General features: G+C 36.9%; 1 protein-coding gene and 2 pseudogenes across 5 annotated transcripts in view; 2 read left to right on the top strand and 1 right to left on the bottom strand.

Annotated features, from left to right (window-relative positions):
• The window catches only part of HIPK3 (homeodomain interacting protein kinase 3), a 79,473-nt gene extending 64,200 nt beyond the window's left edge, over positions 1-15,273 (bottom strand). For 2 of the 5 annotated variants that reach the window (XM_039866580.1, XM_039866582.1), the window contains exon 1: positions 14,767-15,273. The gene's annotated coding sequence lies outside the window, so the exon portion shown is untranslated. Of the gene's footprint in view, positions 1-13,958; positions 14,352-14,766 lie in introns of those variants that run through there. The other 3 variants (XM_039866578.1, XM_039866581.1, XM_039866589.1) reach the window with 2 other exon arrangements.
• On the top strand, positions 8,101-8,219 carry LOC120610280 (uncharacterized; annotated as a pseudogene).
• A 5,855-nt stretch (positions 15,274-21,128) lies between the features above and the next one.
• LOC120609941 (uncharacterized) lies at positions 21,129-21,247 on the top strand (annotated as a pseudogene).
• Positions 21,248-21,503: the final 256 nt, after the last annotated feature.

Raw genomic sequence — 21,503 nt, 5'->3', positions numbered from 1 at the left:
ATTTATATTTTTAATCTCTTTCAGCTTAAAATTAATGTTACATTTTTAATAAATCATAAATCTCTGAAATAAAGATTTTCTTTTGATAAGATACAAATAGCACAAACTATAAAACAATTGGAAAGTTTGACTTTATTAAAATTTAAACTTTTGTTCATTTATCAAGTGATACCAGAAATAAAGATAAGCCATAGATATGGAGAAGATATTGGCAAAACATATAACTGACAAAAGATTTATAGAAATCATATTGCTTGGCAAACTCAGTAGAAAAATGGGTAAAAGATATATAAACAGCCAATTTACAGAAAAGGAAATAAGAGATCAAAAGACATTTTTAAAAATTCTCAACCTCACTAGAAATAAGAAAAATAGTAATTAAAACTACAGTAAAATGCCATTTTATACCCATCAGACTGACAAAAACTATAATACCTAATGTTGAAGAGGAATAAGGCAACAAAGACTCTTACATACTAGTGTAAAAACCACAATCACCTTTGTGAAGAAGCTGAAAATGGAAATAATATAGCAATTCTTCTCCAAGTTACATATCCTGTCTAGAGAAACGCTTATACTTAAGTACAAAAAAATAAAACAGGTAAAATAATGTTCACTGCTACACTGTATGTTCTAACAAAATTTTGAAATAACCTAATTTTTAGAAAAGGAATGGATAAAGTGCAGCTTTTTCATGCAACACACAAGTGTAGTTTATACCACAATCATCATATATATGGGTACCACAAAAAAAAAAAGAAAACACCAATTATAAGGATAAGACATTACTGATTTTAAGATATATCACAATTTCAAGATGTTAAAATGTGGGAAAAACTGTACATGTTAGAATTAATAATGTGCAGCAAAATAAATAAATTGATATTACATATATCAACATGGATAAATCTCAAAACACCAATGTAGAATGAAAAACAAGTTGCAGAAGAGCATGTATCATTTATTATAAAGTTAACAGCAGACAACCCTATACTGTGCTTTAGATATATTCGGTATGTAGTAAAAGTATAAAAACATGCGTGGAAATGATAAAAATGCTGGGAAGAAAGGAAAAAGGAAAGACTTCAGTTATATGAACTTATTTTGCACCTAGGATGGCAGTTGCACAGGAACTGATTCTATTACTCTCTCTACTTTCATAGCCTAAATTGATATTATTTTTTAAATGAATAGGGGAAAAAAATCTACCAAACAATGGAACAACCTCTTTAATTAATTGTATTTTTAAAATTTAGGAAAACCGTTGAAGATATATATTATTATCATATTCAATCAACTATACCCTATTTCATTCCACTTTTCTTTCGATTTTTAAAATTTTTTTTTAATTCAAATCAAGTAAAGACATTTAAGAGAAGGAAGATTTATCAATAAAACATGTTTTTTCATTAATGAGTCTCCTAGCAAGAGGCTAACGTGTGTGTGTGTACATATATATAACTACACTATTAATGAGAACAGTAACATAGGATATAGGAGGCATGAAGGTAGCAAAGAAAAGGGATGATTAACATATGCCATGAAGGAACACAAAAGAATTCAGTAGTAAGTTAATCTATGAGCTAAATTTAGAAGGATGGGAAGAAGTCTACGATGTAGAAGACGACAGTCCATGCAGTACAAACCAATAGCATATATAGGGCAGAGACTAATGAAAAATATGACATACTAGTTTTATTTGGCTAGAACAGGGGCCCACAAATTATGTATGGTTGGCCAAATCTGACCCAGACTATTTTGGTATGGTCCAAGAGCTAAGAATGGTTTTTATATTATTAATGGGCTGTTTACCAAAAAAAGAAAAGTATGCAACACAGACCACATGTGGCTTGCAAGGCCTAAAAATATTTACCATGTAGCTCTTTAAGAAAGCTTGCCAATCTCCATACTGGAACATAACTTGCTAGTGGAGGGGGCAACTAAAGGAAAACATGATCCTTGAGAAGACAATCTTAAAAACAAAGAACAAATTATGAAGAACCTTGTCTTCCATGTTAAGGAGTTATCTAGGTGATAGCGTGCCCATTATGGGTTTTAAATAGAAAAATCAATAATCATATTTGTATTTTTAAAAGATTATTCAGGCAAATACATAAAGGATAAACTGGAAAAGAATAATAACAGAAACAGCTGAAAGATTACTGTAATAATCCAGATAATACCTGATCAGAGCCATAAGCATAGGCATACTAAGGGAATGAAGTCAAAAGTACTGGATTACCAATAGGTAGCTAGAATTAAGAACCACAGAACTTGGTGAGGAGTAAAGGAAGGAATTGACACAACCATGTTTCTGGCCTGAAAAACTGACCATTAAATGATAATGGAAAATATTTTTAAAACATAGAATGAGAATTTAGAGGAAATACTGAACTTAATTTTAGACATACTGAGTTTGAGGTGCCTTGTGACTCAGCCTGAGTTCCCTTGAATGTGGAATCTTAAAGAAAAGCCTGTATTCAGGAAGTTTACTTAGGAAGTTATCCCAGAGAGCAGAAGTGAGGGACCTAGAGAATAAGTTAGGAAAGAGAAAAAAATCCATTAATATAAAGGAATGATGGGATTTAAAATTCACCATTTGGCAATAATCATAATTGCTGATTTAAACGAAAATTATGAATAGATACAAAATCTAGTAAGTGAAAGGTGAGTAACAGGTTATTATTGTTGGGAGATAATTCACCATGTGTCTCTCATGTTTCTCCATGTCTTGAAAGCAGGGACACTAACTGCCTTTGTTCTGGAGTCCCTATTCAAGGATATCTGTATATTGAACAGCCTTGGAAGGTAGAAATAGTGTCTTCCTCCTGAGCAAAGGGCAGGTTGTTTAATATGCAGTACTATAAAGATAATGATTCCCTCTTGGACAAACATCAGGCAGGCTTACTGCCCCTTATAAAAGATTCGAGTTTCCTAAGCCTGGGTTCCTCTCTTGTAATATAACTCCTTTTGTGCAGGAGTCACCTGGCCCTGTTCACACCATCCTGTGGGAACTAAGTTAGGGAACCACATTGACTACTGCTATCACTATGAGAAAGTCCTTTATTTCTGACCCAAGAGTCTCCTATATTCTGCCAGCATCCATGGCTAATTTGTTAGCTTGCAAGATCTTTCATAGTTCTTGACATTAACACAACTTCAAAGTACCTCCCCACAAGATACATATTAATCAAAAGGAGGAAACCAGCAGATGCTACCTTAACCAAATGATCAACATTAAAAATCACTAGTAATGAGAAATATCAATATAATGTGCCTCCTGATATGAATACACTTTATTGTGATATTTCTAAAGCACAAGAAAACAAATCCAAATTGAAGGCCATTCTACAAAACAAAAAAAAAACTTGGTAGTATTCATCAAAATGTCAACATAAGGAAACAACACAAAGACTAAGAAACTTCAGATTACAGAAAACTAAAAAGACGAATACTTTTAGGAAAAAAATTAGGGGTAAAGGGACATATATCTGCACCTTACTCTCAAAAAGTTCAGAAAAAGTGATAGAGAAAAAAGGCAAACACAAATAGAGTAAAATGTTAACATCTGAAGAATCTAGGTAAAAGAGAGGAATACTTTGTACTGTTTTTGTCTTTTCTGTGGGTCTGAATTTTTGTGAGTGACAAGTTAAACAGAAACATGAGTGACAGGCATAAAAAACAATGTTTTTCTTGTGCAAGGTTGCTCTTCAAGGGTCACACATTTGGGAATGGACTGTTAAATATCTTAGGCATGGCCCAGATTACCTAAAATCTAGAATAATCAGGCATACAATAAGTCCCTGAGATCATCTGCCAGCATTGATAACAAAGTACTCATAAGCAGTGATAGAAAATCTTTTCATTTAAAAGTATTACTTAATTCACAATAGTTTTATAGAGCTTTTAGTCATTATGTAATTTCTTCAGTCAGTAGAGACTAAAAGTAGAATTTCACTATGTAGTCCGATAAATCTGACAAAAAAAGGCCTTTTCATTCTTGAAAAGACAGAGAACCCCAGTACTAGTCTATAAGACTCTACAAAAGGAATTAGAAAATGGAACTACATAACTAGCAATATTCAGACAATAAAAAGTAGACTCTAGTCAAACTTTTATTTGTACAAAAGAAAAAATAACAGGTCTTCTTAGAACTAAAAAATAGGACACACTATAAAATAACTTTAGTGTGAATAGTAAATGAGTTTAACTCTTCTCTGTCCATTTAAATCTCAATATTTTAAATACTTGTATCATTAACAGGTTGTTTTACCAGTATTCTATCCAGGAAATTATTTATACTAAAACATTTCACATAAGAAACATTTTCACATAAATGAACCACCACATATTGTAAAACTTCATAAAATAAACCTGGGTCTGAGGTGCCTACAAAACATTTATTTGAAAACACTAAAGTCTTGGGTATTTTCCAGCTGTATTGTGAACAAAGCATCTAAGGAATGTGTTGACTGTAACACAAATCAGCATGTTAAATAACAAGCTTCATCTGACTTAGCAAAACATTCTAACTTTTGGAACAGAAAATGACCTGTTGGACATTTCAAAGCTGCTAGAAATCACCCTGCCAATGCAAATCTTTATTTTTAAAAGGCTAAAGAAGAGTTAATTAAAGACAGTACTTAAGGACTATTCTTACTAAAGCATATAATTCTCTAGATTTTTTTTTAAAGCTATATAAAATCAAAACTCAGAAATACAAATACTGACAACAAAAGCTGACTAAAAATAAAAAGTTCATCTGAAGCACTCTCTTCCTTATAGCCAAATGATTTACTTTCTACTTTACTGAAAATCTGTCCCTGCAAAAAACCATGAAATTTTTATTTCTTATTTTAAAAATCCATCTAACTTTTTCTAATTAATTTATTTTTATGGTGACATTGGTTAATGAAATCATGTAACTAACAATTAAAGATAAATGTGAAATATTAAAGACAAAGAAGGCAAACGTCAAATGATCCTTACCAGAATACCTACTAACCTAAGTGAAACAAATCAGCAGAGGAAGTCCAATCCTAGAATAACTTGCTCAAATGTCCATTTTGACAAAACAATATAAAAGAATAATATTCTGACACAAATAAGATTTTTGTGAGATAACGATTTAGTTCTAAATGAACATTTATAGAATCAAAGGTCAAGTTCTACAAAACTTTTCAAAATTATAGGCTATCCTAAACAACTTCAAGATTCTCATTTTGTATTTCCAACAGTACAACATTCAACATTCATAACTGAATGAGAACTATCACTCCAGAGTAATGTATATGACAAGAATTCAAAGTCTGAAAAACCAGTGAAGTGAAAATATAGCTACCCCCCAACACTACACTCATACCAATAACGGCTCTGCATTCATATGAGATGAGAAGCCAAACATTTACAGTTGCATAAGATTGATTACAGTACTTTTAGCTTTGAAAAATCTTTACGAAAGACATTTCAGGGCCTGAAAACATAAACTGGACCAAAAAGTCAACTACTTGTTCTTTCCAAATTCTATTAAGATCCTATATGGTCCTGATACTGCTGAATTCAAAGGGGTTTTTTTCCCCTACAATTATGTTCTTTCTCTACTCACATTTTAGTTGCCAGATATGGCATTTTATAGAAATGCTCTATTTTAGGAATTTAGTGAAGTGTCTTCATAAACCTTTCTAATGTAGAAACTCTACTTTTTTAAGCTTCAAATCTTAATTGTCATAGATATCTTGTGAACTGAAGATGATCTTTCACCACAGCTTCAGGAAATCCTGCTTCAGGAAAACATGGTTGCAAGTCAAAAACAATAAGGAACAGAAGAGAATATATTAAGGAAAAAAGATCTCTTTCTTATTCTCGTAGTACATTTGAGGAAGGGGACAGGGCAGAGATTTAGAAGTTATCTTTAAGAAAGCCAGAAAAAAACTAAAAAGCAATGTAATTCATAAAGACCTAAAGAGGAAAGAAAACAAGCAACTTCTCAAGAGTACTCTCAAAGAAAGGTCACCAAACCCTCAGAAGTCTATTAGAACTGCTTCTGTTTGACTCTGACTCCCTCTAATCATTAACTTTTAAAGTGACACATTGTTGGGCTGCTGGTAATAAGTTGTGAACTAAAACTGCAGACTTATGTGGACTTTGCAAGGGTTACATAAATATATTTCTTTCTTCTACAAGCCTCATTGAAACACTAAAAAAAAAATTTACATTAGTGTAAAAAGCCACCCTGTCATATGTGATACTACAAAATTATCTGTATCAGACTATAATAAGAAAACTTATCTTTATCTGACTGAAGATTTTTTTAAATGCCATCAACAAATAAAAAAATTAAAAAGTGGTTAAGAAAGTATAATTCAGTTTGAAGCTGCATAAGTAAGTAAATGCTAACACATCTTAAGTTCAAAATTAAAGCTAACTATTGATCCTATCAAATAAAGAAAAGTACACTAAATCATTTGACTAAAAATGGCCACAAAGTAATTACAGTTTACTGATGAGAAATTTATTGTCAGATAATAGCTAAAAACTTCTTGTGGGCCAAAACTGACCTCATGCCATTTTTCAGGCATTTGCATAAGAAGCTAAATAGAACATATAAAATAGATATAAAATGATTACATATTACACAATGAATCTGCTAATAGTTATATAACAATGTTAACACTTAAAATTCTATTCACAGAAACCTTGCAGGAGTCAAACTTACTAAGCTGTTTTTTAAAATGTACATTCCATAAAACATACTTTAAGATTTAAAGTTTCACACACAAACAGCAATAGAAATGAGTGATAAGGACCTGGTTCCCTAGTGTAGTGATTAGCACATCTGCTTTACACACAGAAGGTCCTGGGTTCGCGCCCCAGTGGAGCCACGGTCCATGGTCTACGGCCCCATGCCACCCTGAACGAGCCCGATCCTGACTGATCTCAGAAGCTAAGCAGGGTCAGTCCTGGTTAGTACTTGGACTGGAGACCACCTAGGAAGCCCAGGTGCCGTAGGCATAAATAATAAATTAAAAAAAAAAAAAATGAGTGAGGATACCAAAGAGGAAATACAGAAAAAGGAATAAATTTGGAAATAAGATAATCAATTCAGTTTGAGCTACCTGTGGGGGGAAAAATAATGAGATCAATAGACAGTCCAAAAGATGGACTAAAGCTCAGAATTGAGTAGGGTATACTATGGACGCAATCATCTAGAGAAATACATAAGCTCTGAATAAAAGAAAACTACTGGAGAACTCAGGAGTAATTTCATTAGAGTGGCTTGGACAGAGTAATATTGCCAAGGGCTAAGAACTGAATAGAAATTCAAATAGAGGCTACAATACACACTTAAGTTTGGAAGACTACATATGGAAACCGAGACTACACTTTAGTCTCTTCACCAATATAAGTGAACTCTTTCTGCTGAATACTGATCCAGAATAAAAATCTACACTGCTTAAAAAAATTAAAAAAATAAATAAAAAAGTTTGGAAGAAATATAAAAGGAAAGATAGATCCATAGACTTGAGGAGGCACAATAAAAGATGGTCCCTTAAGATCTCAGATACTTGACCATTTTAAAAAGCTGGAGGAAAAAAGGGCCATGAGAAAAAGGGAACTCAAAGTTATTGGACAGGCTCAAGATACTAAAATATACACTCCAAGATGAAATCCACAACAGAGAACAGGGGAATAATTCTGGAGAGAAGGAGATGTTTCTTTCCTTGAGAGCAGTGAAAACAGTATGTACTGGTAGAAGTTATATTAAAAGGTAGAGAATTGGAAATCTGAAGGAAGTTCATGCTCACTGACCTCTACGTAGGAAACAGACTCATCTGCTAGAAGTAAAACAGGTGAGGGGTAGAGTAGGTTTTGAGAAGTCAAATGTATACATGGCACATTCACAAGTGCTTCTTGGTCAGGGACCTGTCATGCTATTCAATAAAGATGCTATACAACATCCCTTCTGTATAGTGGTTTCAAATAAGTTACAGCTAGCAATTTCAATATTCTTAAAAGTACCTTAAAATTGAATTCTGTCTATACCCAATTTTTTCCCTTTCTATTTTCTTTCCACAAGTTGGCATAGGAATTAGTTTTGGAGTCTATGGCCATGCCACCCTGAATAAGCCCAATCCCATCTGATCTTGAAAGCTAAAAAGGGTCAGGCCTGGTTAGTACTTGGATGGAAGACCAACTGGGAATACCAGGTGCTGCAATCAAATATAATTAAAAAAAAAAAAATTCAAGGAATTGGGTTTGGAGAGCTCTGCATCCCAAATTTGGAAGAAAAGTAATAATATAGTTTAAAAAGGCAAACCTATTTAGATTTTCTCAATGTAAGTATTGTGCATATCCAAAAGAAAAACCATGAGAACTGAATTAACTACATATAAGAAATATCACCTTCTCCTTGATTTAAATAAACATACGACATATGTCTTTATAAGGCCATTAGACTATTAAACTTGATAGAAAGGCTTATCACCAAAATAAAATTCATAGAATTGTAATTCATATTTTTAAATGATTTTGGGGGGCTTCAAAAGAGCAGGGAATGTTAACACACAACTTAAGAAACTGAACTGTTTCTGATAGTTTTAATATCATTTAAATATGTCATATTTGACAAAATGAAATGAACAGTCTCAAGAAATGTGAATGTGCTATATTTAAATCATTCTTTTTCTCAAGGAGTGTTTTCCGACTCAGAAATACATACACAAATATAAAAGAACATTTACAGTGCTTAGTTAATTTCACCTACTACTTGCTCAAAGCAGAGACCATGTCTGGTTCTCTTCATTAACAGCACAGAACTTTGCACTTGGTGGACACTCAAATATGTATTAGATAAAAGTTTTCATATAAATATTTTATCATTGTTTTACCTGTTATAACATTTTTTCATTTACTTAGTCAGTCTGTGATCCAGCTACAAAAAAATTTTTAAATGCTAAATAGATTAAAAATCTATTATTTTTAAGCCGATACTATTCTTATCTGACTAAAAAATACAAAACTACAACTAATATGCTACAGATGTTTGTATTGTCTCCACTGAAACCGATTATAAGTTCCCCAAAATCATGATTTTGTTTTGAGAATGTAAAGTAGCATAGCATCATAGATATAGGTTATATAAGCATATAACCTGTAATTTTCATTGTGACTTTGTCACCATACCCTACCTACATGATCTCAATAGAAGTTGTAATAAATTACATATTTAACCCCTCGGAAGTATTAGTTTAAATTATATGTTACAAAATGTATCTCTAGAAAGTCAGGTTCAATTTTCAATATGTTATCACTTTATCTAACTTATTAACTATTTAAGACTGTAGCATTATATCTAAAGTCGTATAGTTTACCAAACCCACAGGACTCTTGTATTATTAAACAGATAACACAGTCAAAATACATGCAAATGAAGTTTTTAGCCTTTAAATAACTGCTTTATAGGTTAGGAAACATTTTCTAAGTCAATTATTTTCTGCAATTGTTACTACTTTATTTTTTTACAACTGTAAAGTACTTTATGAATAATCTGCAACTAAGTAAGGGGAAGTAGAAGAATTTGAACTTAATATAAATGGTTTTTAGTAAATCAAATACTTTCTTAAAAACTTCTAAGCTGGAATAATTGGCTAGTCAAATATAGCCAAGTTTCATATTTTCTATCAAATCTTAAAGACAATTTTCTTGGTAAGCTATAGGTAATCAAATAAAATTTAAAATAAATGGCTACAAAATTTTAAAGAGGGTGGGAGTGACTCATATTCTGTTCGTCTGATTATTTCAATACCTATCAAATCTAAATAATTTTTTTCCCAATTAGAAAAGGCGCTTCAGCATTAACAATTAAGCAAAATAAAGAATTTATCCGACCACTCTGTCAATTCTTTTTCAATGTAACCCAAGACTTAAAGGATCGGGTCTTTCACAATTTAGATCCTTACCTAAAGAAAAAAGTACAGCTCAAAGGAATGAAGTACTACATTTCCCTTTATTATTCTTCTCTAAGTCTCTACTTCTCTTAGGTGTAATCTTTTTGTTTAAAAAAATGACAAAGCAGCACAGAAAATGCAACTGTAAGTGTATAAGTAAATCTACTCTTTAAAAGGAGATGTTTATATCAGAAGGTAAAAATGGACTATGTGATCAATATCCGAAAAGTCCGGGTTTTAATTCAATTTAATTCAATTTTAAAAACCTAGATTGACTTATTATGTTCACCTTAGTTTTATTAAGGATCTCCAAAAACAAACAAAAAAATTATTCCTATAAACCAAACTCATTTTAATGGCAATAATATGTGCTATGCTTTTCACACTTCTGATTTCAAGTTAGGCCTATAACATAAGATTTATTTTAATTGGATAGAAAGTTTATCTTCCGTAAATTCTACATCAAGAAAAAAAGTCCTTTAGATTGAAAAAAAAACACAAAGAGGAAGGGAAACAAGGGAGGAGAGGACTTTTAAAAACTGGTCAATGACGATAAATAGATATTTCACGAGACTGATCATTTAAAAAAAAAAAAGATTAAATTAAAAGAAAAAATAAGAAAAAAAAACCCTGATCATTTAGCAGGCATCACAGCATATTCTTAATCTGTTCCCCAAGCTAGCACAATATTTAATTGACTTTATAACTAAGTGAACTTTGGTTCTGGTCTCTAACAACCTGCAACATTTAAGTCAAAACAGTTTTCTAAGCCTCCCAAGTTTAATTAAACCAATCTCTCCCCACCCCCATTATGACCCAGCTTCCTCTACCTTACTTGACCCACTATCGAAGGAAGAAAAAATTCTCACTTTTAAAAATATTAGAGACATTGTTTGGGTCAAAGTACCAAAATACATTTAAGGGAAAAAAAATATTGTCCTTGGTTTGTTTCATTTCAAACCTTTCTGTTGGAAAAAGACAGCTTTCTAAAGTACTGATTTCACATTAACTACTAAATATAAAAGAAAAAGTAAATCAGTTTTAATGACTTAACTGTCTCAAACTACAAACGCCACCCTAGAAATTAAAAATACAGTATTTTCAATATTCATCCAATTCTTTTAATTTCCACACAAGAGGCTCTAGGTCCCTAGCATAACAGTGGTGTGCCTCAGAATCAAGGCAATATGTTGACTTTGTGTAGTGACATATGGCCCAAGTATCAACTGAGAATAGGCTGAACTGCTAAATAGGTCAAGGTCTAATGTGACAAACATTTAGGTAAAATGTATAACATACATCCTCCATATCTACTCTAGCTTGGTCCTAACAGTGACTAAGATGAGGTCCAAAACAACAGCTATGACAAAACTACAGAAGCTGCACACTAATATTAAGGTATTTCCCCCCAAATCACTCTTAATGCCACCAAGCCAACCAAGAGAAGTGACCCGTATTTTCTTAAGTCAGGCACATATAAGTGCTCCGGATATCCTAAAAATTATTGTTTCAAATCTTCTACTCCACATACGTACCCCTATTAAACTTATGTTAAGCGCTTAACGGTACTAAACAGAATATACTTTTTAAGCACCTGGATCCAGAACAAGTAAGGACATTTAAAATAATTTCTTTAGACTTATTTATATCATGTAGAAAGGGTTACCTATGACAAAGCTTTCAACAAGTTGTGTGGGGCAAAAGAGACAACTTTAAAAAAGCAAGAAAACACAATGATGGATTCCTCCATTTTAACAAAGTTCTAGTAGCTTGTCTAGAAATAACTTCCACACTGAATTTAAACATACCACGCCAAAGTCTCAACTTCAGACACTAAGAAAACTACAACAGCTGCAAACCCAGAAATCTTACATGAACATTTCTTTTGGCGGCAACAATATAATCACATAGCAAGTTATTGTGTCCTCTAATAGTTAAGAATAACTCTAGCGGGATTATTTTAAATATAGAGAATTTCAAAGTTCCTTAGAACACTCTTAAATCTAAATATTGCTATGACATCCTTTCATCTCCAAACTCAAATGTTAAGTTGCAATGGAAACTACATTTCTCATGCCTTTGAATTAACCACCAATAATGCAATTCTAACCTACCATATCATTACCCTTGATGAACTGCTGCAATGGGAATAGCATTATTAAGTTAACTCTTCTTACCTAACAAAATAAAGTTAACTTCGAAAGTTACCAGAATAAATCATTCTAACATTCAAACAGAAAATGACGTGCAAACAAACATGAATATGAAACAGGTCTGGGAAACAGTATTTCAGCATTCTGAAATTTTTTTCCCCTTTATTCCCTTCCATATACAGAAGCCTTCATTGCTCATGTATCAAATATTGAAAACAAAACCTCAACAAAAAAAATCCTTGACAGTTGTTGATTTGACAGCTGTTGCTATTTTAAGTTGCAAGAGGGAAAAAAAGGCTTTCAATACCTTGCATTAAACACTTATGTGCCCTACCATACCAGCTACCTCTGTAATTTGCACCTTATTTTATGGTATCCCATGACAGGGCATCCAAAAAATTAAAATAGTTTGATCTGAAGCTTCTTTTCAAGCATGTTTACAAGAAGAATTATCTCATAAAAACCATCCACTTTTATGTGACTCTAAAACTACATGCCCAGAAGCCAATGACTAGTTTACAAGCAAGATAATGACTAGTTCAATGGAAAAGGTATTATGACAATAAACTAAGACTGGCTCACCATGTTATGATCTGCTTGCCTAATATGTATGTTTAGCTACTATAGTCAGCAATCTCCAAATATAAATTTGAAACATTTAATGGCTGGTTCTGTTCTAGATTTCAAGCTCGTCTTACCTTTTTAAAACAGTGTTAATCTAAGAATTTTTTTTAGAAAATATTTTCCTTAGAGTAGTAAAAAAAGATTAAGGAACAAATTGTTATTCAATTTTCCCATAGCGACAAAAAAAAAAAAATCCAAAATCTCAAATATTTCAACACACCTCTACCTTAACACAAATTAAAAACAAATTTCAAAAACTAAAAAAAAAACCTCAGGTTAAGCATTATATTTCATAAATAAGAGTTCCCTCCACTTTATGAATCCATAAATATACCAAGAAATACCTTGTTTATTTAAAAGTAAATAACTTTATTTGGTTGGTTACATTTCAATTACTGTTAAGTGGCATGAAGGCATAAGATTACACATAAAACTATAAAAATTATTTTTCTAAAAAGGCCAATCACATTTTGTTTACTTAAATACTAAGTTTAATCATGACTTATCAAAACCTTATCATGGCTCATTGTATAAAATTAGCACTGCACTTGCAAACATAAGCAGAATCTAGACTTATCAAACATATGGTGAGGCTTGCCCAGCTTCTGAAAAAATTAAACGAGAATGCAGGATGAAAATGTTTTAGCTGGGAACAAACAAAACCTACCGATACCACACAAAAGTTTTCATCAAAAATTTGATCAAAAAGGGAGCCCCTTAAAATTTTAAAGCGCCCAGCAATTACAACTTCGAAATAATCTAAATTGGTTTAAATATAAGGACAGTACTTCCACTTCGAAAGCCACAGATAACAAGAAAGTATCTAAAAATTAAAAAAAAAAAAAATTTAGCCTATCTCCAAACTACTAACCAGAAGGTACACATAAGCACAAGCGCATACTGGTTTACCAGCTTACTTTTCCGGCAACGTTACCAGAGAAACATCAAAGTTGACAACAGAATTAACCATGAGATTGTCCTGTAAACGACGATAATCTGAAAAGCTTCACTGTTGCTAATAGGAGCTCTTTATAATTAGAAGCAACAAAATATGACAAGTGGAAAAATAAATTCTATCAGGGTAGCAAGAGGTTGTGAAAACACGGTTCAAGGACTGAACATGTTATGACCACTTTGTAACAGGTCCAAGGTAATTTACACACACACCCTTTAGCGCGATTCCTCAAGCAGAAATCAGACTGGAAAAGAATAGGCTTCGCTGAGAGCCACATACCATTTTAAAACAGCCTTCACCCTCCCGACAGCAAAACAGGCATTCTCATCCCAAGTCCTTCCGTGAGTTCTCCCGGCGTGGCGAAGGGAAGCGGGCGGCCGCCACCGTAATGAGAGAAGCCGGCAACAGCCCCGCCGCGCGGCCGCCACGCCTTCCTCCGGCCGCGGCAGGGGACGCCGAGCCGTGGATCATATTTCCCCTCCCCAACAATCACACGCACTCACGTCCCCAGAGTTGACACCCTCCAAACCCGCCGCTCGGCGACGCTGGTGACTGGGCCACAAAGCCAGGGACGCAGCCATCGGCTGGGGCGCTCAAGTTGCGTGCGTGCGTGTGTTTGTGTTTGTTCCCTTTAATGAAAGACAAGAGATCTCCGTAGTGACGGCCCAGGACTGCGGTAGGGAAGAGGCACCCCGTGGGACTAAACAAAACTTCGGTTGCCGGGAAGAGCCGTTGCGCAACCTCGGCTAGGAGCGGCCCGGCCCAAGCGCGGCTTCCCGGAGGCTGCGCCACCGCGCGCAACACCCGCGCGCGCGGCCCCGCGTCCGGCGGCGGTGGGCCTGGAGCGGCCCCAGCCTCGGGGGCGACGCCGGGACCCGTCGCCCGACGGGGGCCAGGACGGACACTCGGAGCTCGAGGGCGCGGGGGATGCAGACGGGGGTACAGAACGCGCGATGGGTGCGGGCCGCCCCGGGGAGGTCGGCCCAAGCGGGGATCCCGAGGAGCCAACTGGCCCCGGCCGCAGGCCCCGCGAATGGAGCTGTCGCCCCGCCCCGGGGTGGGGGCGCCCCTGGCCCTGCTCCCTTACCTTCCTAGAGGCCTGCGCTCTCCCCTCTTCGGGCGGCCGCAGCCCTGAGCATGTCCGGGGTGGGGTGCGGGGCCGTGCGGGGGACGGGGAGCCAGGCGCTTCAGCAGGCGGCACCACCCAGCCCGGGCTCAGCCCCTCTCCGCGGCCGCTGCCATCTTGTCCTGGCGGCTGAGAGGAAACGGCGAGACACCCTCCCCCGACCGCTGCTGCTGCTGCTCTGGCTGCTGAGCGCCGGGCCCGTCTCCCTCATCTTCCTCCCGGGGAGCTGGGGTGGGGACGGCTTGGCTGCGGCGAGGAGGGCTGAGAGGCCGGCCGGCCGGCCTCCGACTGCTGGGGCCTACGGGCGGCGCGCGGTGCGGGGCCCGCGGCGGTTGGAGCCCATTCCGCGGCCCCCGCCGGGAGAGGAGGGGAAGGGAGGCAGCCGATCGCGGCGACGACGGCGGGCCCGCAGCTCGGTCTTCTTGGGTCGCCGCGCTGCCAGCAGTCGTCACGGAGGCAGCTGCCGCCGGCCGCCCCAGTCTCGGGCTCCTCCTCCGCGCTCGCGGGCCTCGGCCGCCGCCTCCGCAGCGCCACCGCCCGCCCGACCGCGCAGCGCGCCGAGCCCGGGCGGCCCCGCTCAGCTCGGGCCGCGGCGCCCTCACGAAGCCCCTCCCCGGGCCCGCCCGCCCGCAGCCGCGCCCTTGGAGCTCGGAGCCCGCCTGGCGCGGGCGTAGATCGACCCGAAGATCCCTCAGGCCAGCCCTCTCGCAAAAGAAGCATCCGTCAACGCCCCCTCTGCTGTTGTGAGCCTCACTCTAGGTCCACTCTGCCAAAAATACATGTTTAAAAAAAGATTCTAACCCCCAAAGAAAGGATGAAAATGCGGAAGCAGGATTTTACAGGCCTTTTGAGATCCCATAATCATAGTTTCCCCTTCCATCCCTTTAGGATTTGTTTCTTGGCTTTTTTTTTTTTTTGGTCCAAAAATAAGGAGAGGGAAAATGTTTAGTGACGTAAACAAACCCAATCTAACGTAAATCCTTCCTGCTCGCCTATCCCAAAGAGTCAAGAGAATTGTAAAACCAGGTTAAAGAACGGGGAAAAGGCTCTCTTGGAAATTTTCTAAAAACATCTCTAATGTCCAAATCTTGTAAATGTGAAGTACACCCACCTCTGCGTTGATAATTCGCCAAATTAGTCAATTCCACTCGCAAGGATTAGTTAACCTCTCTCCTGGAGACTAGGAAATCAACAGAATGGCCTATGTCAAACAACGTAATCATGGAACTATAGAATTTTAGAGATGAAAGAACCTTAGAGATCTTTGGTCCAAAGATCTAGGACAGTGTTTCAAAGAAGTTTACATAACCTACCCAAGGTTATACAGGAAAGCCCTGGTCTGCACTCCCCTTTCCTTAGAAAACAACTGACCTTCTAAGTATCTATCATTCTGAGTTATTTTTTTTAATACTTTGTTTTCTTTTGTTAATGTTTAACTTTTGGAGAGCGCAACACCTTTCTCTGAGCAATGGAAATACCCTGTCTCTGCTACGGTCATAAACTTCACTAGGAAAACTGAATCTGCCACATTTGTATTTATCCCCAGACATTCTTATTGCAGTAACTGGGGCAGGTCAAAGGGAGTGGCAAATTGCTACGTATTTAATACTACACATTTATTTTCTGCTGCTTTTCAAACTGGGAGAATAGCATTTTGGAGGATTTTTAAAAAGAGAAAAGGATACTATGCCCTGAGGCAGTTGCAAATATTTTTTTGAATGAGGTGTTTTCTTCAAATTAGGGAGGATAACCAGTTGAAAGTCTTCCAAATAGAAAAAACAATGAGTGTCTCTCAGAGAGATAACAGCATATTAGCCATTCCTTTTTACTTAGTATTTAGCTACTCTGAATGGTTTTTAAAGCAATAGTTAAAAGAACCAAAAATAGATAAAAATATTACTCAAAGAAGAAAGTTACAATAATAGAAAAATTGGTTAAACCGGAAAAATATTCCACTGAAACTTCAAATTTTCAGAATTTTTGCCAAACATTTTTCTAGATCGCCTCTAAGGAAGGCTTCCATTCCCCCTATTTTGTGGCATTGCTACATCTATGAAGCTGAAAAAGGGAGGATTTTTTTCCTTTTTATCCTTGACATTGGTACTCACTACACCATAAATTCCATGAGGGTTGATGTATAGTTGTCTTTAGTAAATGTTACTAAATAAGTAAATGAACACTATTAATTCAAGTCTTACTCCACTTTGTACCTATTGTCTAACTTAATCTCTTTACCTCCAGTCTCTTTCCTTCTTAATCCATTCTGAACACCAACATCCAGAAAAAAATTTAAAGCCCCTGATTTAGCCATTTTATGAAGTTCGTAAAAAAAAAAAAAAATTGAGGGAAAAATATAGCGTTATTTTTTAAAATGCAAGATGCAAAAGCCATGTAGGGGGGAAAAAAGGCAATAGAGAGTACAAATTTTGAGAAATTGGAAGACAGTTTTTAGTCAGAGTGAGAGGATAAATCAAAGCAGATGAGAGTATAGAGAGATGCAAAGAACAGACTGGGATTTAGGAATTTATTCTACCAGCACAGAAAGCTATCAAAAGATTTAAGGAGGGTCACGATATGATCAAAGGACCTTTGGCTTTGGGTGTGGGAACTATCTATCTACTTTTCCTTTCACTTTTCTGTATTTTAAAATTTTTCCTTTCAGTAACTTCCAATTTCATTCAGAGTAAAAGCTAAAAGCCTTACAATGGAGTTAAAATGACCTATGCAACCCCATACAGATCTAGTCTAAAAAGAACTCACTTCCTACTCTTTGTCTCCTTACTCCACACCTTTCCTCAGACTCCAGACACTCTTGGTCCTCAGGTACCCCGAACACCCTCTCTGTCTGAAACACCCCCTAAGTATCCACCTTCCTCCTTTGCAGGTCTTTACTCAAATGTTACCTTCTCAGCGACAACTTCCTCAGCAATAACCACCTATAAGTTCATTTTTATTTTTTATCCTTAAGGCTTAGCATCATCTAAGGTACTATGGTATAGATTTCCTGTACCCTCTACCCCCCAGAAGGTAAGCTCCCTGAAGTCAGAAATTTTTGTCTGTTCTGTTAGCTGCTCTATCCCTAGAGCCTGGATCACTGCCTAGCAGACAAAAGAACTCAATAAATATTTATAAAATGATTGAATTTTCTATGTAAGCATTTTAAAACCTTCCATAAACTCAGACTGCTGGAGATCACCCAGATGTGAAATCCAAGACCTCTCGAGTCTTTGCCCAACCCTCACACCCCGAAATGACTCTGTCCCTAGGATATCAGTCCTCCTGGCACTTACCTTGTGTTCATTCTGCCATTGTTCCTTGTTGTACCACATATAGGTGTCAATATAGAGAAATGGCCCTAGAATTTTGTCACAGAGTCTGACACCACACTCCCCTTCCTCAAGGAAGTTGGAGGTTTGTTGTTGTTTTCCTTCAATTCCTAGGTATCCTTTCCAGCCAAAGAGTGCTGGTGTTGGGGAGGACCTAGTCAGCCAAAAAAAAAACTGCCTACCTACAAATCACCAGCAGGAGCGGTTCAGCAGGGGGCTTCTGTTTCTTTCCTCCCAGGAGGTCTTGACCTCCTTATGCAAATAATTTACTTTCTCCCTGGAGATCAGCTTTGTATACCTGGGCCTCAGGGAGGGGCAACTGGAATGGAAAAAACGTTCAGGAGTGTCTCACTCTTACCTATATTTGCATAACTGAAAGGCCCACTCACGTAACTCTTTGCAGCCCAAAGATCTGCTTCTCTTCCTTTAAAAATAGAAATTGTTCCCTATAAATTCATACAGATAAAAATAATCTCATCTTAATCTGGAAATTCACAAATTTTATCTTAATCTAAGAGTTCGTGATTTCAGCAGAAAGTGAAAATGTCATATAGTAAAATTCATTCTTGAAAATTATCCAAATTGCCCATAAAGTATAGTGTACATTGTTCTGTGTATATAACCTTATACAATAATATGTATATATAAATGATCTGCTACTTGTAGGTAGTCATAAAGTAGATTTTTCACATGTTTCACCTCTTAGGGCACTTCGGAAAATGTATGGAGATTATAACTTGTCGGCTTTTCCAGATTCATCATCTTAAGATGGAATCTAGTAACCACTCTCTTTGTTACAGTTTTTCTAAAGCCCTCAGTTAAATCTTTAAATTCTTCCTCAAGGAGTTGAAGACCCACCTATCTGACACCCAAATAATGTCTTCATGATTCAAGAATCCTTAAAATCCTTGCCACATTATTTCCATAGGTTTTGCCAAAATGCAAGGCTCTTTCAGGTTTGATTGAAACCATTGCCCACAGGCATTGGCTAATGGAGTGAAAAGGCCTGCCAGCACCCTCACTGTTTATGTTGTTCTCGCCCTCCAGAGCTTCTGGACTTTAATTCTCAGATGTTAAATGTACTTATAATGCAATAGAACAGACTAGAATAGTTTTTATATTAGAAAAAGAATGTTTAAGGAAATGCAAAACAGGCAAATAAACTATCCATCTTGACATTTCCCTGCTCACAAAACTTCAGACTGTTTCACCTATTAAAAATATCTATCTTTCTTAGTTTGGTTGTAAAGGCACATTACAGTTGGACTCCATAAAACCTTTTAAACCCTATTAACCCACTAAAGTATGCTTTTCTCTTTCTCCAATGATAACCTTTATATTCCCATGGTCATGCCATTTCTGTCATCAATATTGCCCTCCCTCATCGAAATCCCACCCCTCTTTCAAAGTCAAAGGTAAATGTTCATGCCTCCAAAAGTTTTTATTGAACATACCATCCCTAAGTGATACCATGCACCCCACAGATATTTAGGTCCTAGCGTATGCCAGGCACTGCTCTGAATGTTTGTATTTAATAACTCAAGGATGACTATTACCATCCTTATTTTAGAGGTGAGGGGATTGATGCACAGAGAAATTAAGAAATTTGTTCAAGGCTACACAGTAAATGATGAAGCTGGATCTGTGACCAAATTGTATGGCCTTAAGAATCTACCTCTAAATCGAAGATTTTCAAATGCATTCTCGAAAATGTTTTTTATTAAACGTATTCATAAAGGAGACTATAATTCCCCTTGGGAAGAGTTTAAATGGAGGATTGTTTTCCTGGCAGTTTTCAATGTCAAATCATGGATATGACAAATATTAAGCTCTACAAGAAAAGTAGAATTTTATAATCCTCTAAAATGGTATATGGAGAAGAGTCAATCCAAGCTCATCAGGTCTCACCTTCTCCTTTTACGGATGAAGGAATAGAGATCCAAGTAAGAGAGAACAGAAGCTCAGACAGGTTTCTTTCTTTACCCAAGACCATACTGGTTTACTCCTCTTGCCTCAGCCATCCCACCTGATTCATCAAAATGACTGTATTCCCAAAATAGAAACTCCCTAATTTATCCTCAAATTCCTTTCCTTTCTTTGTACTTGAGTTAGGGAAACAGCCCAGTCCCTCTATATTTAATATTGACTGCCTGCCTTTAGGTAGTAAATTACCCATCCCTCCTCTCTGAGCTCACCTGTCACAGTGGAATGTATGAGGAATTATGCAAGGCTTATCCAGGAGAAATTGTACTCACCTAACAAAAGTGGGATGTTCAGTCATGCATAGCCATGAAACAATTATAACAAAAATCCTGCCTGTTAACATAGCTTCCTCTGGGTTAATGAAATCTCAGGCATTTGAGGGAAAATTCTCTGTACTCTTATCACATTGCAACCTACTCTGTATACGTGTCAATCCCACTCTTCTAGAGGACAGGAAATAGGGAACTGCTCCCAGGGTCCTAGTGCAGATGAGGCAGGGGAACGACCTAAGGACAGCTGTGCTTTTATGACTTTCAGAACAGAAAAGAGAGTGGGTCTAGGTAAAGTTGTGAAGTTTGGATTGGTACTCTCCTGTGGACAAAAAGGGGCTCTATAATAAATCTAGCCAAAGTTACTTCCCAGGGTGATCTGATCATAAATCCCCAACTGGGCAGGTAATGGTGGGTAGTTACACCTCAGGCCTATAACTTCCTTAGTAAAGGTTATCTTTACCTTAAGCAACCCTGTCCATTGTTTTTGTCCATATAAGTTGACACGCACACCTTTGAAATGCCACCCCCAAGGGAGCACATAATTTTGTTAACTGTCCTGTAATCCAATCTGAGATTTTTCCTGCCTTACTTTCTCCCACTTTCCTGTAATCTTGCTTATGTTCTCTCCTTAATTCCAAATGTATAAAAGGAACTGCAAACTGTCATTCTGGGAAGCATTTTTCCCAGTCTGTTGTAATCTTGCTTCCAGGTGTGTCTTCTGTTTGGTTCAAATGAATTCTAGGTCTATAGCAATGCCACCCTGAACATGCCGGATCTTGTCTGATCTCGGAAGCTAAGTAGGGTTGGCCCTGGTTAGTACTTGGATGGGAGACCACCTAGGAAGACTGGGTGCTGTAGATGTAAAAAATAAATAAATAGTAAATGAACTCTAATCAACTCATATAACTTTTCTACAGGTTTGGCCTTTCTTACATCAAAATTCCTTTCTTCCTTGGTTTTATTACTACCTGTGATGCCCCTTATATTGCATTTCCCTCTGTTCAGTGACACTCTTTAGAACTGCTTCAGATTATGCTCTGACTACCAAAAGTGCCGACCCTGTAACACTCCTATTCCCACCTAACATCCAGAGATCTTTAACCTCAAAATTGCTTCT

This window comes from Pteropus medius, unplaced genomic scaffold, assembly GCF_902729225.1.
Source record: "Pteropus medius unplaced genomic scaffold, Ma_sr-lr_union100, whole genome shotgun sequence".
Lineage (NCBI taxonomy): Eukaryota > Metazoa > Chordata > Mammalia > Chiroptera > Pteropodidae > Pteropus > Pteropus medius.
This window is presented reverse-complemented; position numbering and strand designations above follow the sequence as displayed.